This window comes from Peromyscus maniculatus, chromosome 2 (assembly GCF_049852395.1).
Source record: "Peromyscus maniculatus bairdii isolate BWxNUB_F1_BW_parent chromosome 2, HU_Pman_BW_mat_3.1, whole genome shotgun sequence".
Classification (NCBI taxonomy): domain Eukaryota; kingdom Metazoa; phylum Chordata; class Mammalia; order Rodentia; family Cricetidae; genus Peromyscus; species Peromyscus maniculatus.
The window spans coordinates 91,514,633-91,531,150 of record NC_134853.1 but is presented as its reverse complement, the minus strand read 5'-3'; the positions used below and the strand labels follow the sequence as shown (position 1 = coordinate 91,531,150).

The 16,518-nt window shown below is 37.6% G+C and overlaps 1 long non-coding RNA gene across 1 annotated transcript in view; it reads left to right on the top strand.

The window, feature by feature from the left end:
• The window catches only part of LOC143271878 (uncharacterized), a 56,484-nt gene extending 40,392 nt beyond the window's left edge, over positions 1–16,092 (top strand). The window contains exon 3 of the long non-coding RNA XR_013049163.1: positions 13,640–16,092. This is a non-coding gene — a long non-coding RNA (uncharacterized LOC143271878). The remainder of the gene's footprint in view (positions 1–13,639) is intronic.
• Positions 16,093–16,518: the final 426 nt, after the last annotated feature.

Genomic DNA, 16,518 nt, shown 5'->3' with positions numbered 1-16,518 from the left:
TCCTGCAAGGTTGTTTGAAAAATTCTTTTGCAGGCAGACACGAGCACAGTCTAAAATATATTCCTCATGTCAGAACCATGTCTAGTGAATTTCTGTAAGTTTTAAAGGGAAAAGCAAAGCACAACCCTCTCTTTGGTCTTCAGGTGTTTGTACTACTTTTTTTCTCTTTGCATGGTATAAAGCCAGAAAGGAGAAAAATGTTTCCAGCAGAAAAGGAACTATATTTATATCCACGGGTCTTCACAGGCAAGGGTATTTAGCATGAGGGCAAGAGGTTGAAATTGAGAGTTAAACTTTGTGGGTCTTAATCCCATCAAAGCCATTAGTGAGGGGCTGAGGAGATGGCTTAGTCAGAAGGGGGCTTGCCACTTAAGCATGAGGGTCTGAGTTTGGATCCACAGTACTCACATAAAAAGCTAGGTCTAGTGGTGTGTGTATGTAATCCCAGTGCTGGGCAGGCATGGAGAGGAGTCTCTTAGGGCCTTGCTCATCACTCTGTTTAGAAGGATTAGTGAGCTATAGAATCAATGAGAAAAGTTGTCTCAAAAAATAAGGTGGTGAGCAATTGAAGAAGGAACTCAATGTCAACTTCTAGCCTCCACATGATTCCACATTGCATATACAGGGCATACACATGCACAGCATATCTAAACAAATAGGCATACATATGAGAGAGAAGAGAGAGAGAGAGAGAGAGAGAGAGAGAGAGAGAGAGAGAGAGAAAGAGAGAGAGAGAGAGAGAGAGAGAGAGAGAGAGAGAGAGAGAGAGAGAGAGAGAGAGAGAGAGACTGAAATCTATCATTGGCTAACAAATCTAGGAAAAAGCCTAAGCTTCTGAGGACACAAACTGCTTATTACTTGCATAGGGTCATGCCTAGATTGCCAAATTTAGACACTGTTGAAAGTGTTATAAAATTGGTATATATGATAACTACTACAGAGTGAACGCATCTTTGTTTGATTTCAAGAGTATCATTTCATGTCTCATCATCAGCATTTAAAATACTTAAGAGAAATTAAATGTTTCTTCTGTCCTGTGGTGGGCTTTCTACATTAACTCTGGGAAAATTCTCATCATGTGTTTATTTTAAACAGATGTTTGCTCAGCATCTACTTCATGCTAGGCACTGTGTTAAGTAGTGAACACCAAATATGGTTGTCATATAAAGAAATCTACAATCTACTGAGGGAAATAGGCATAAAGAGAGGGAATATGTAAATATACAATTAGAACTGTGGTAAGAGCAATATAAGTAACTCAGAGCAGCTAACTGGATTTATGTTTTAGCCTGCTATCAAGGAAGGCTCCTCTGAGGAAGTGACTTTTAACCTGACATCCAGTGAGGATTGACTGAGTTGATAGGGAGATAAAGTATTTCCTGAATTCTTTCTCATCCCCCACCTCCAATGACTCTACAGAACAAACATAAAATTGAATTCTTATTCCACTGTGAAAAGTAAGTAAGAAAGGGGGGAGGAGGATCTATGTAAGGAAAATATTAAGCAATAAATCTTATTTTTATATCGTAGTCTCTTTCCTTCAAACTGTTCCTAATCCCCTGACTTTTGGTTCATAAATAGAATGTTTTTTATGTTATAGCTTAGCCTAAAGACAACGAGCAATTTCCACAACAAATGATTTATGTACTGAAATCTGAAGAGGTTTTACTCATAAAAGTACTTCAGCTATTTCTCTAGATCATCTGACTTATCAGAGGCTGGCTTGCATGCTTCTGAATTAACTGCAGATTAAATGATTCAAGCCAATAGGAGAAGCATAAAGATGCAGGCAGAGGCCACTGAAGAGGGATGCTCACTCCTGTGGTTGAGTATTTACCCACTTAGATGGCACAAGACTTCCATTGGTCATTTCAGGACTAAAATCAAGAGTGGTAGAAAGAAGAGATTATACTTGGGGAGTTACCTATGCATGAATGTTCAGCCATCAACACACTTATTAAAAGCTTGCCAAGTGTTAAACACAGAGGGTACAATGGTGGATGCATTAAATGTGGATGTTTTTTCTCCGGGGATCTGCAGTCTGATAGGTGAATGAGATGATAAAACAAATATGCTACCTACAAATATATCTTGATGGCAGTGTCATGAAAATAGATTGTGGGCCAGACTGTATTTGATCCTCCAAAATGTATGCCGTTTCCCCTCTGATATAGAACTCTTTTTCTCATATCCAGTCAGTTGTCTGCCTACTAATAAATAAATACATGTATTAAGTTTTTATTGTGTCTTTTGTGCATGTATTTCTCTGTGTAGTTTATGTTTGTTTATGAACATATGTGTGAAGGGTCACTCTCTGTTTGATGCATGTGGGAGCCAGAAGCCTACACTGTATGTCTTCCTCTATTGCTCTCCCCTTTATTTTTATGCAGAGTCTCTCACTGAACCTGGAGCTTTTTGATTTGACTTTATCGACTGGCCAGAGAGCCTCTTGGTGTTATAGACACATACCACCACACCTTACTTTTATTGAGTGACTGGATATCTAAACTCAGGTCTGCTTGCTTATGTGACAAGTCATTTCTAGTCCCCTCCCCCAACTGGCCTTTTATTCCATGCCATTAATAGGTGCTCCAGTAGATGTACCAGGTGGGAACCCACCTCCAGAAGCATTCATAATATCAGGGGTGTAAAAAGCTGTTTTTGCAAAGCCTTACAGTACAGAGCAGAGGTGGGTACATGTGTCAAGAGTTTCTAAGAATCTTTGAATATTCAGAGGAACTGAGATCTTATTTAGCTGGGGTGACTGACTTCATGAAAAAAGAATTCAACCAATATGTTCTGAGTGACTAACTTGAATGCAGGCTGCATGCTGGATCCTAGAGTTGCAAAGATAATCAGAAGCACTGTCAAAAGACAGCTTCTAGTGTAGAAGATGAGAGTGTCTCGTGTGTGTGTGTGTGTGTGTGTGTGTGTGTGTGTGTGTGTGTGTGTGTGTGTGTGTGTGTGTAGAGGGACAGAGAGAGAAAGAGGGGGAGGAGAGAGAAAGAGTGTGAGAGAGAGGCAGGCAAAGAGGCAAAGAGATAGATATATGATTATTTCATTACAATGAGAAACATTCACCTACTTAATAAATATCTGTTTAGGCTTTATCATGTACTATCACACATGGGTACAAAGCTATCAGGATACAGACTGATGGCTCAATATATGTGTTACATACTTGATAACTCTCCTGAAATTCAGTCTTAGACAACCAATATACTACTATACATGGCCTCTTGAGTGTCTAATGAGTATTTTAAGCTTACCATATCCCAAATCACATTGTTAATTATAGTATCTCTAAACCAACTCCTCCATGATCTTCCCACTCTAATAATCAGAGTGTACCCCTCTCCATTATTTCCAATGCCCAAGCAAAGATCTAGATATCATTTTTATTCTTTTCTTTATTTCACATATTCATTAATACATCAGAAAATTCTACTAACTTTGCCTAAAAATAAACACCAAGAGTTTGACTTCTTTTCTCTACTATGACCATGTCCTTATTCCAAGCTACTAGCTTCTTCTTAAGTCTAAATCATTGTCTTGGCATTCTGACTAGTTCTCTCTTTCTATTATTGCTCCCCCATTGCCTACATAGTAATCATGACAGGTTTTAAAAACTGCAATCCATGGGGACCTTTTCTTTATTTGTCAAACATATCAAGCATCTTCCTGTATCAAGGTCGTTGCATTTGCCTGGAAGGTTCTTTTTATTGTTTTGTTTTGTTTCTGTTTGGTTTTTTCATGACAGAGTTTCTCTGCATAGTTTTGGTGCCTATCCTGTATCTTGCTCTGTAGGCCAGGCTGGCCTTGAACTCACAGAGATCTGCCTGGCTCTGACTCCCAAGCTCTGGGTTTAAAGGCATGTGCCACCGCTGCCTGGCCGGTGGAAGGTTCTTATTACAGATTAAATTCTCTCAGATTTTTCTTGATATCATCAGCAAATAAACCTCTTCAAGCAAATGTCTTGCCCCCAGAAAGCTTAACGAGTGTTTTGCGAAATATGGATGAATACACCATTTAATTATTAAGTACCTTTTAAAACCAATTTTTTTTTCTATTGTATTTGGTCAAGAAAAATATCCAAAACCTTTCTTGAAGGAAAATTCTGGTTCCTGGCAAGTAAGGTAGTATAGTACCATGGGAAGAAAGTTGTATTGGAAATAAGAAAGTGGGTTCCTATTGCCAGGTTTGTTCCTGCCTAGCTGCTACTGACTTTTTGTGGCAAGTTATTAAGGGGCTCCATTCACTTACTCAAATCATGAGAGCTTTTAATCAAATAATATTTGATTATATTCCCAATAATTTAAGTTCACTGAGGACATGTCAGAAAGAGAGTCTAACAACATCATCATTATCACTTTTGGATCACAAAATGTTCCATGTGACTCAGTGACAAGTCTTCTGAGGTCTATCCTTAAACATTAAGAAGCCCACTTTTTTTTTAACCACCATTAGTGACATTCCACCCACCTACTTACGTTTACTGTTCTTTTTCTCAATCATCATTTAGGTACAAAAGTAGATTATTAGTTGTTGGTCATTCTAAAGTCTCTAATTTGGGAACATTACATGCACTACGTGTAAGTCTTACCACTGCCTTGCATTACAGGAGCTAGCAAAATTTTACAGTGAAATGAAGAAAATGAAGGTATAAATAACTTACAAAGTCAAAGTCTATGCTTGAAACCTAAGAGATGGCTCAATCTGTAGAGTGTTTGTCTGATATGTATGAAACCCTAGGTTTAAACTTCAGCATAGTATAAACTAGGCACAATGTTGCACACCTGTTATCCCAGAACACCGAAGGTAGAAGCAAGGGAACTACATGTTCAAAGGCATCATTGGTCATCTAGCAAGTTTGAGGCCATTCTGAACTATATAAGACCCTGTCTCAAAAATAGAGCAAAAAGAAATGAAATGATAAAAAAAAGAAAGTTCATGTATACAGTTCCCTGAACCATGACATATTTATGCTACAAGCCCCAGAAGGTCAAATACCTTAATGGAATTTCATTTCTGATCCTCACCATCTATATAGCATTCAACACCAATGTACAACTGTGAGCCTCAATTTTATCACTTGTAAAACAGAGCTTTTAATATCAACTTCCTTACGTTCACAGAGCTGCAGTCTACTTATAAGCCTCCTGTGAGTTGGTACAAGAGAAAACACCTAGCAAAGTAAGAAAATGTTTAAACTACCATCCACCTAAAGGTTTTATTTTCCATCAAATGCAGAAGAAAAGTCAGGAAATAGTTGAAAATTGAAGAAATCCTTTGCAAATGTGTCTGTCTCAAAGGAAAGATGAGATGGAGCTTCATTTGGGCTGACTTTCCAGTCTAATGACCTAGAATTCACTGCGATGCTTTTATTCTCATCCCAATGTGCTGCAGCCCACATGAAAATGTCTGATAAACTGGAGCTTCTTTTGATGCATGGGAAAAGAAGATGTTTTCGATTCCAGGCACCCATATCATTTCTGAGTATTTTTCTTCATATTCTTCTGGGGGTTTTGATCTCGTATTACTACTCTTTTGATTTGAAGGATAGGAGGAAAAAAACCTACAGGACTTTTCAATTATTTATCACACAAGGCATTTAAGGCCTGGTTTCAAAGTTTCTTTCTGGATTTCTACAGTCACTCATGCACATCAAGATGCTGATCTGCCCTCCTGGGAGGAGAGCTCAGTAAAGGCCAAAGGATGTGTCAAATTGATGTGTGGGAGCTCTGATGCTGTGACCCAGACAACCATTCCTAAGCTACAGGCAGCAGAAGCAGCAGCATGATGGGCGGGGCTGCTGGGAAACTCTTACAACCACTGGATTCTTCAGTTTCACCCTGACCTTAATGTTTTTGTCAAATAAAAGGAAACCATGCCTTTATTTAAAATATTATACTCAAGGATACTGAGGCATCGGACAGTATTCAAATACCAGCTCTACCTCTTACTGGTGGCTGGATAAGTCTTTAAATATGTATGAGCTGAACATTTTTACTTCTAAACTACAGGTAGTCACAGTCAATTTCAACTTTAGAATGCCATAGCTCACATAGAACATGTACATACACCATAACCAGGCCAGGACTTTCAGTGGGAACAGATAAGCAGAATTATTATAGTTGATGTCTTCATCTTTTCATGGGAAAGAGAGACATGATAAAGTATTTGTACAAAAACATAATTATAGTAGTGCTAAGTGGATGGGTGGATGATGAGGGTGGCCTTTTCCAACACCTAGCCAAACCATCTGTGATTGTGTAGCAGTCATGTGCTTTCAATGTGAATGCAGAAACTGAACCCAATCTCAGTGCTAAAGACAATCTAAATACCCAGATCCATCCTGTGTAAGAGCCATCATTCATCATCACTGTGACTGATTCAGAGATAATTTCGTGCTCTGAAAATAAAAGATAATTACAAGATTTTTATGTTGTGAAAGGGATTCTATTTTATGCCATAGGTTAAGACAGAAGAAATATTGAAGTAACAGCTTCTAGAGGTCACTTTTAAATCATTGAAAAAAAAACAAGCTTAGGGTGAAATCAATATCTTTTGAGGGCATAAATAAAAATATATGTATATGAATATATGAAGGACATAGGTATTGGTAATATTATTGAGCCATCGGATCCAGCCTTATGCAAAACTTAGTTGTATCTTGAGAATATTCATATAGAAATAGTCTTCAGTAATATAAAACAATAACTCAATTAAAAACAAGGCCAAGGATCTGAATAGACATTTCTACAAGGAAAATAGGTGAATAGTCAATAAATATGTGAGAATGTGCTCAGTACAAGTCATCAGGGGAATACAAATGAAAATTAATGAGATATCACTTCTTTACTAACATGGCCAGATCCAAAGTTCAGAGGCAGATGATAGCAAGCATGTGAAGAAGTTAGAACTCACATGGTACTCTTGTGAAAATATAAAGTAGCACAGCCTCTTTGGGAAAGAATATGAAAATTCTTCATATAGACTTACAAAAATTACTTTAAAGTTCCAATTTTTTTTGAATTATTTATTTATTTATTTATTATCTATACAGAAGAGGGCACCAGATCTCATTACAGGTGGTTGTGAGCCACCATGTGGGTGCTGGGAATTGAACTCAGGACCTCCGGAAGAGCAGTCGGTGCTCTTACCCTCTGAGCCATCTCTCCAGCCCGAAAGTTCCAATTTAATCTGTGTGAAAAATTAATATTTTCTAACCAAAGACTTGTAATATTTTAAGAAACATCATTTGTAATAGCTAGGAGATGGAAACAACCAGAGGATCTATAATATGATGAATAGATAAGAAAAAAATGTGGTACACCTATTCAATGGAAATAGATTTGCTATGCTATAAATAAACTTCAAAAGCATTATGATAACTCAAAGAAACTACTCGGAAAATCCTAAATATTATATAATCCCATTCATAGGAAAATTTCACAACAGAAAGGTCTCTAAAGACAGGATAGATGAGTATTTGCTCAGAGGAATGGGAAGACAGGCATTGATAGCTAAAGATTACAGATCTCATTGGGAGGTGATGAAAAAGTTCTGAAATTGTGGAGATGGATGCATGTATCTGTGGCTGCATAAAAACCATTGAATTGACCCGCGTGCACAATTTAAATGGAATTATATACTACTCAAGCTGTTAAAATCAATGTTCTTTATAACAAGCCAGTTTTGAACTGACATTTCATCACTTACAATTGAAATTCATAATACAAGTTCTGCGAATAAAAAACAAGGGCTCTGTGGGAGGAAGTGTCATTATTCTCTGACTCTGGTCATTTATGTCAGTCTGAGTAGAAATAAGAGAAAAGTGTTGGTGGGTAACATACTAGAATCAGTCTGGTTCTGCTCCTCTATGCCACATCTTGGAGGATACAAATCCCCATCTCTCTCCAAAGTGAATAGAGGGTGTCACTAGCCTTCATCTGCGGTAGTACCAGGATCTATTCCAAAATGAGGTAGGCCAGGAAAGTTCTTGGCATCTACAGCTGGACTTCTAGTGTATCACCCGATTCCAGGTTTGATAACTAGGTACATGGACAATTCTCACCAGTGTGTCATTTCTCCTTCCCAGATCCATTCTTTCTCTTCCTCCAGCCTTCATGTCTGTGTTCCTAAGAATTTAACATGTTGTTTTCCTGGTATTATCTCTATGATCTCCAGCATTATCTAGGTCCAGCATTGACTTCATCCTGTAACTGTTGATGGTTCACAGTAAAGACTAAAGGAAATGCATAGAAAAGAACCAGTATAGCACCTGTCCTAGCTGTATGTGTCTTAAGTGTTGGCTTTCTTCCTCTTCCTCCAGCAAACCTTCCACAGGTTGGCTAGCTGGTCTTCCAAGTGTTCCCCTTGGACATGTTTAGACTCTCTAGTCTACCTTTCAGACTCTCCTCTTTTAGTTCTTCAAGACAGGCTGCTTGGTGAATCACTCTCAACTGTGAAGTGGCTCACTGGATTTCCAGTGCTTCACCCATGTAGATTTGTCTTTTCTTCATGGGACACCATTATCTAATCTGTCTGTCAGTGACTAGAACTGATGATTTCCAGTGAAATAACCATATATACCTATCAAATAGGAAACCTGAGTATTAGTCAGTGGTTTGGCTTATGCGGAGTATAAGTATACTTGGAAAAAAATGAAGAAACCCAAGGGCAGAACACTGGGTACTCTGCTACTAAGAAGTCAAGGGGAAGAAAGGGGCTTGTTTAAGGAATTTAAGAGCTAGGAGGAGAAAAAATGGAGGGTGAGATGCTTGACTCAAGTATTGCAGGAAAGAAAGTAAGATAAATACTAAGAATTTACTTTTAGGCTTAGTAACATGAAGACTGGAGAAACATTACAAACATTTACAAGAACAGTTTTGGTGAAACAGTGTGGATAAATAGCTTAAATCACATTTGTTTTTTGTAACAGAGGGTAGGGGCTGATACAAAACCCACAAGTATACAGACTAGCTAACTCTCACAAGGAAGTATGCATCAAAGGGAAACTGTGAGTAATGCATAATTGAAGAGAAAATATATTACAACATGATTGTTTGCTAATGGGAGTGGACCCATACAAAAGAAACATTTGACAGTGTAGGAGAGGGTGGGTACCATTATTGAGGCTCGTCCCTTGATAATATGAACCCTGGGCCCAGAGTAGGTTAGGGAATATTCATTCATGCCAACTGGAGGATTTAAATGAGTGGTCAGGTACAGATATCTTAGTATAATCATGAAAGAAATGGACAATTCTTCAGCAGTGTTTGCACCTTGACATAAAAAAACCCTCTGACTCTGAGATTCAGGAAAGATGTGTTGATATTTGAGGAGAAAGAGGTCTTCTGAGACAGTTACAATGAAAATGGAAGAGTGACTCAGATAGGCAATTACACCAGAAGTTCATAGCTGTTCCTGACCATAGTGGCCCTGAGTTTACAAGATAGTAGGTTTGTATGTGTTCCTCTTCCACCTTTTATTTATATTTGTTTAAGATTTATTCTCTCTATCACTTTCTGCATGTGTGAGGGGTGTGTGTGTGTGTGTGTGTGTGTGTGTGTGTGTGTGTGTATGCATGTGTGTATATGTATATATGTGCATGTACATGTATTACTGCATGGACTTTGTATATGACATGTATACAGGAACCAGAGGAAACCAGAAGAGGGCACTGGATCCTCTGGAACTGGAGTTAAAGGTGGGTGGGAGTCAATAGAAAGGTGTTGAGAACTGAACTTAGGTCCTCTAACAACACTCGTAACCATTGAGCCACCTCTCCAACCTCTCCAACCACATGCATTTGTCTCCTTTAAATTCAGTGGGTGAAAGTGAGGGTAAGGGTGAAGGTTAGATTGGCTAGGTTTGAAACTTTTTTTGAACCTGGAGTGATTAGGTGAGATGGAGGCAGAAAGAGAATTTTATCTGTGGACCACATACACAGAACTATCTGTGACAGAAAGTGAGACACAAAAGTGCAAGAAATATAAAATAGTCTGTTGGGTATATGAAATGAAGGTCACAATGGGACAAAGAATGTTAGGAGTCTTGGAAGCATGTTCTGTGAGCTAGAAAGGCAGGAGGTAGTAACAGGAGGATGGGATTCCTAAAATTGAGAACATAGTGATTTTTGTTGTTTTTGATGATCACAGTAGGTATGTCTGTGGGAATGGTGGCTGGGGTGAGGCAAAGGACATGGACTTTGAAGGATGTAAAGGAAATCAGAGATCAGCCAACAAAAATGTCATGATAATGGAGATCATTATCAGGAATGACTATATTCATGTGGCCCACAAAGTTAGGAAAGTCATTTACTATTAGTAGTTATCAGATAAATATAAATCAAAACAACAATGAGTTAGAAGCAAAATATCTACAAGCAATTGATAAATACATATACAGTGTTGGAGTTAATGTGGAGATATGGAGTCTGCATTCATTGCTGGTCATGTAAAAATGTGCATCTGCTTAGGAAAGTACTTGAATAATTTGTCATGTTGCTAAATGTAAACTTACTTTATGTATTTCATGAATGCCTTCAAGAGAAATAAAACATGTTCTCACAAAAATTTGTGCATAATTGAAAATTATAGAATTATTTATAATAGCAAAACTGTGCATACAATATAAATGTCTATCAAATGATGAATGCATAAACAGAGTATGGTATATCTCTTCAGTGGGATATTATCCAGCAAAAAGATAAGTGAAGTATCAAGACACATTATAACATAAATAAAACTTTTGAACATCATGTTGGCTGAAAGAAACAAACTACAGAAAGGCACATGGTTGTTGATTCTACTTACTTCTAGAATTAGACAAATCTATAGAGACAGAAAATAGATTAGTAGCTGGTTGTGGCTGGGGAAGAGTGCTGGGAGGCAGTGTCTGATAACGTATGTAAAGTTTCTTTTGCGGGTATTGAAAATATTCTCTAATTAGATTGTGGCAATAGTTACAACGAATATACTAAAATCTTTAAATTGACTTGATGGAGTAGAACCGGTGGGCATAGACTAATAATATAAACTTTGGTTCTAGTATGCATGTCTTAATAGTCAGGTAGAATGTTCTGGAAGAGGTGATTAAGACGTAGATATTTTTCTTTTTATTAACATATTAGACAGGCACGGTTATACCATTATACACTCCATAGTTTGGACTGGTTAAGGGACGGGTCTACCCTGTTTCTAGTAGCAGAATGGAGACTAAATCTAAGCGATTTTCTTTCAGTTCCTGTGTACTTAGCTACAAAAAAAAAAAAAAATCAATAACTCCTATCAAAAATGAGGTCACCAATATGTGTCCCAAGTAGCTCAGTCCTGAAAGTTTCTTTCTTTGCTTCTTCAGGCATGGTGACAGCCAGGACTCTTGGAGAAGAAATTTCTGAAGGATTTTTCTAGAATTTAGGGAAACTCAGACTGTACCAAAGACCTTGAAATTGTAGCAGATATAGAGGATTTTGCTAATGGGAGAACCTGATATGAAGAAGGTACTTAGGAAGGAATGGGAGAGTTTGGGAGGAGAGTGGTATTTAGAGATGAATAGAGCAACATGGGGTTAAGGGAGTCTGGTTAGAGTGATGAATTGCAAATGCCCTGACCTTTGTTAGTGACCTCTATAAAAGTAGTGTTTGACAGGAGTTATCCTAAAATCTCCAGGGCAGACCAGGAAGAGGAGGCTTGGAACTTTGTCATTATTGAGAATATTGTCAAGACGAAGGAAAAGGTGTTTTTTTAAAAGAAGTGGAGCTGAAGACATGCACACTGTGGGTGTCATTGTCCTCTGGGTTGGGAGTCCTGGACTGTATAAAATTGATAAAGAGAATTGAGCAGTAGCATGTATCATTTATTGCTGATTTATTGTTGTTACATTGGTTGAGGTGAGTATGTGCATGTGTGTGTCTTTTGCAGGTGTCTGTAGGTGCAAGTGTATGTGAGTGCATGTGGAGGCCAGAAGACAACTTCAGATGTCATTGCTCATGTGTTGCCCATTTTTTTTTTGGACAAGGTCTCTCATTGGTCTGAAGATTACCAAGTAGGCTAAGCTGCTTGTGTAGTGACCCCAGGGTCCCACTGGTGTCTACCTCCTTAGTACTGGGATACAAACACTTGTCACCACACCACTGTACATTTTATTTTTTTATGTGCATTTTGAAGGTTCAAACTAAGGTCCTCATGTTTGCAAGGCAATCATTTCATTAACTGAGCTATCACTCCTGCCCCTATTACTTTTCCAGTTATTATCACATTATAAAATTTCCTTCTCTGTGAGGGATGTCCACTTACTCAAAGCATCTTGAGTCTCTCAGGAGCATCCAGAAGAAAGAAATTTGCCTTTTCCATCCTGTTTTCTGCTAATTTGATTAAGAAATGTCTGATCAAGTTGTTCAGTGTTGACTGCAGCTCCATTAAAGATACAGAGGGGCAGTGTCAAGAGAAGAGGGATTGCTTGTTGGAAGCAAGTTGGGAGATGGGATTTACAGGAAGCAGACAGGAAGAGGGTTTTCAGGTAGCTCTTTTTATGAATGGTGACTCCATGTCTAACCTCCAGGGGCAAGGGTATTCATGAAGAAATTGGTAGTGATCAAAGTCTTGCAATGAATGTGATGGGGAAGATATTGGAGGGTACACTTGGAAGGGGTTCCCAGCTGGTACAAATGTTTCTGAGCCATTGCTGGGTTCCACAAAAGATTTCTTGAGGAAGCTGAGTCTGAATTTTATTTTTTTCTGTGTGGTTTTAGAAAGACTATTTGCCACTTTGGGCTCTTGTTTCTTTCTTTCTTTTTCTTATAATTGTATTGTTACCTTTTTTGTAAATTTGTTTTATGGATATAAAGAAATACTATATGTAAAATTACTACCACTGAGGCTGACACATAGTAAGCTTCCATTATCTTAGGCATGCCAGATATGTTCCAGCACCAGAAATGTAAGCAAAGTGACATCATCAAATGTCTTAAGTGCTTTTCAGAACAATGCACTGGAGACAAAATCAAAGTAACCGGACAAAGTAGAACGGGTGGGAGAACGAAAGAAAGAAGGTAATGCTGACCGTGTCCTTGAGTTTATCCAAAAGACTACAAGGGTTGGCATCAAATAATCCTGCGTTTGAATCACAAAGTGACTAATTTAAGCTATTACATCCTTATTTATCCACACATGGAATGGAAATAATAGTACTGTCTCATAGAGTTTGAATAAGTGATAGACCTGTTCACACTTGATGCAAGATTGAACAAAATAGAGCCAATCAAAGGAGCAGTGTTTATTAGGGGCCTACCATATGCCACTTGTGAGTTTTGGTAGAGATAATAGATTTGAAATGCCTAACATATAACACTTCTGAAAATAAGGTGTTGGTGAGCTGGCATGGAGTTTCAGCAAGAGACATAGAAATGCTTAAACCCTTCTATGCTGTCCACTCTTCCTTTCTCTATAGCCTCCAACTAAGAGTGCTTTATGCATGGATCAGTAAACGATTAAGGTGTTGGGTATTACTTTATTAATAATTATAGACCGACCTGTTCTCTCAAGGAAAGTCTTTCTGACAAAAGTGAGATTAGAGTTCATGGCCCAAGGCTATAAAACTACATGGAGTACCTGTTTCTGTATTCCACCTGCAGCTGGAATGCTCCTTGTTCCCAGCAAGTTAAGAGGTGAGAGGAAGAGCCTGACCTTGAAGATGACCTTGCCTCTGTAAAATATTAACAGTTCAAGGTAGGAACTATAGATTATCCATCATTATAGTTGAAAGTGGGTGGCCTGGTGAATTTTAATTCAAAATATTTAAGTGTACAAAAATACTGGAGTGGCTTCTGAGTCAGACTTCCAGTTCACATCTGGTCTATGTCACTTCTGGTGATGCTTTAAAAATTAATTGAACATCTATGGACCTCCCTGCTCTTATTTTAAAATGGAAGTAAAAGTAACACTTATTTCACATGTCTAATTTCAATATTTAAATTGGTTAGTGTTCATAAATGCCTTTGAGTAGGGCCTCGTGAATTAAGTGAGCAATGAAGGCTAGCTATTACTGCATTTACCATTACACTCTGCTCTCTTAAATTTATAGAAAATGTAACCAATGTGTCCCATCATTTCCATTTGGAAATCACTGTTTCCACCACATTTCATTCTCAAGATTTTAAGTAATCCTTGCAAACAATTCTTTGAAATTCTTTCATTCTGATGAGGATTCTCAATAAAGAAAGTTTTAGTGGTCTCTTCAAGTGACACAGGAAAAGAACAAAGCATCTTTAGATGTCTAATTCATTATTCTATCTAAACTTTTTGTTTTCATATCCCAAAGCTATCCATTTTAACGCCTATACTACATAGGCTTGATTTATCCTTCTTCTGTGAACTTCTTGACTATTTGGGTCATATTACATGTTATTTGTAATCTCCAAATATTATATAGTTCCTTGGACAAAGTGCATGCTGAACATTGTTGAAAATATCTTGGGATATGCTAAAATTCCTCCTCCTCCATTTTCCCCAGATAACTAAAGTATCACTAACATTAACCATTCATTCTCAGGAGTGAGAGTCCTTTCCTTTTTACCAAGTGAGCAAGTAGGCACTTGTAACCCTCTTGTCCTATGCCCTTTCAGAAAATACAGAATAATCATTTTCCCAAGAGTCCTGTTATTTTTCAGATATCATGAAAACACAATGTAGCTAAAAATGAGAGAAACATTAATTATCTTCAGAACTCTTGAGCATGTTTCTCAGGAGTTTCTTGAGATAGAATTAGAAAACGACTTTAAATTAATCGAAGTCCTAAACTCACAGAAAAGAAGAATTCAGCTAACTGACTTTGCCCTAAATTGCTATTTAAGCCAAAGTCTGGGAAATTAGAGTATCTAAGTGATGCCACTTCCCAGAGCAGCCCTAGTTGGTGGGTGCTCAATGTCTAGGTGAATTCCTGGCATGTAGGCAGAGCACAAATTATTTACATCATTTGTTGAATGGATTAAACACATCTAATACAAATCATCAATGGAAGTTATCTGAAGTTTATTCGCTTGGTTAAAGTCAAAGTTACTGATATTTGCATGATTCTAAGAATTCTTTCGGTGGGCACGGCAGGAACAATAAAGTTGATCCCAGTTCTAAGGAGTCTGTGAAGTCCATCGGACTTGGAGGGCTATACATGTAGGAGCATAATAATCAGCGAAGGGGTAGGTTTCCTAATACACTGAAGTGCCAGGCCTGTGAATGTGGTAGATCCAAATGTATTCAATTCCCTTGCATCATCATGTTTACAGTTCACCAAAAGGGTTGGTTGCCATCTTTCCAGCAGTGCTTGATGAAGGCATAGCAGAGTCTGCTTTCATGAAATACATCAGCTTATTTACTTCAGGGAACAGGACAAAGACATGCATTGTCTTTAATTCTAATTGAGGGCTTCAATCCTAGGACACTTCAAATATTGCAGGTGACACTTGCTGTCTCTTCCAAGGCCACATTTCAAAGGATTTTCTAATAAGGAAGCAGCCAGATTTGAATATGGTGACATTAGACCTTGTCAGACAAAAACGTCAATATTGGTGCATAATTAATGCTCAGAGCTTATCTGACATGGACAGAGTAGGCCCAGAGTGCTCTCACAAATCAATTTGCTACCTGAATTACAAACATAGAAGATGCAGCCTGACAAGTTGATGCTATTAGAACCTGGGAGCATTTAGTGAAACATTTGAACAAATCTAAGATCTGATCTTACTTTCACTCATTTATATAGGAAAAGACTGAGCAGGGCTGAAATCAAAGAAGAAACACTGATTAAGGACCTGTGATAATAGCATGCTATACTCCAAACTCATCACTGTATGGACTTTACCTTGTTTGAAGTCTCATAGCAATTGACAGGGCAAGGGTTCTAATCCTAATATTTAAGATTTAGGAATTAATGCTTGAAGGGATTAAACAGTATAACGGAGATCACCCTGCTAGTATTAGGCACAGGCAGTTTTCATATAACTATGGCCTCAAAGTATATGTTTTTCATCTGGTATATGGTATCATGTGATCATTGTATATCTATCTATCTATCTATCTATCTATCTATCTATCTATCTATCTATCTATCTATCATCTATCTATCTCTCATCTATCGTCTATCTATCATCACCTATCAATCTATCTATATGTCTATCATCTATCCATCTATCTATTATAAAAATATGAATTTGTCATTATTAGAAATCTATAATCCTAGGATGGAACTTAATTTTAACCCCACAATGTTCTTTTCCAATCTTACAGATTACTGTAATGAATATGACTAATTTTCTGAGTGAAGGGAGGTTTTTCTCAATATGGTTAACCTCATCAAAATAAAATAACTCATTGTATTAAATACTCATACTTAAACTGAGTGTTACTCCAGATTGCTATATTATTACTTTTATGGAAAAAAGACTTTTGCATTTGATGATGGGCATCCAAGTAAGTGTGGTGAACAGGAGAGTAGAAAATAAATGCTTCTCATTAATTT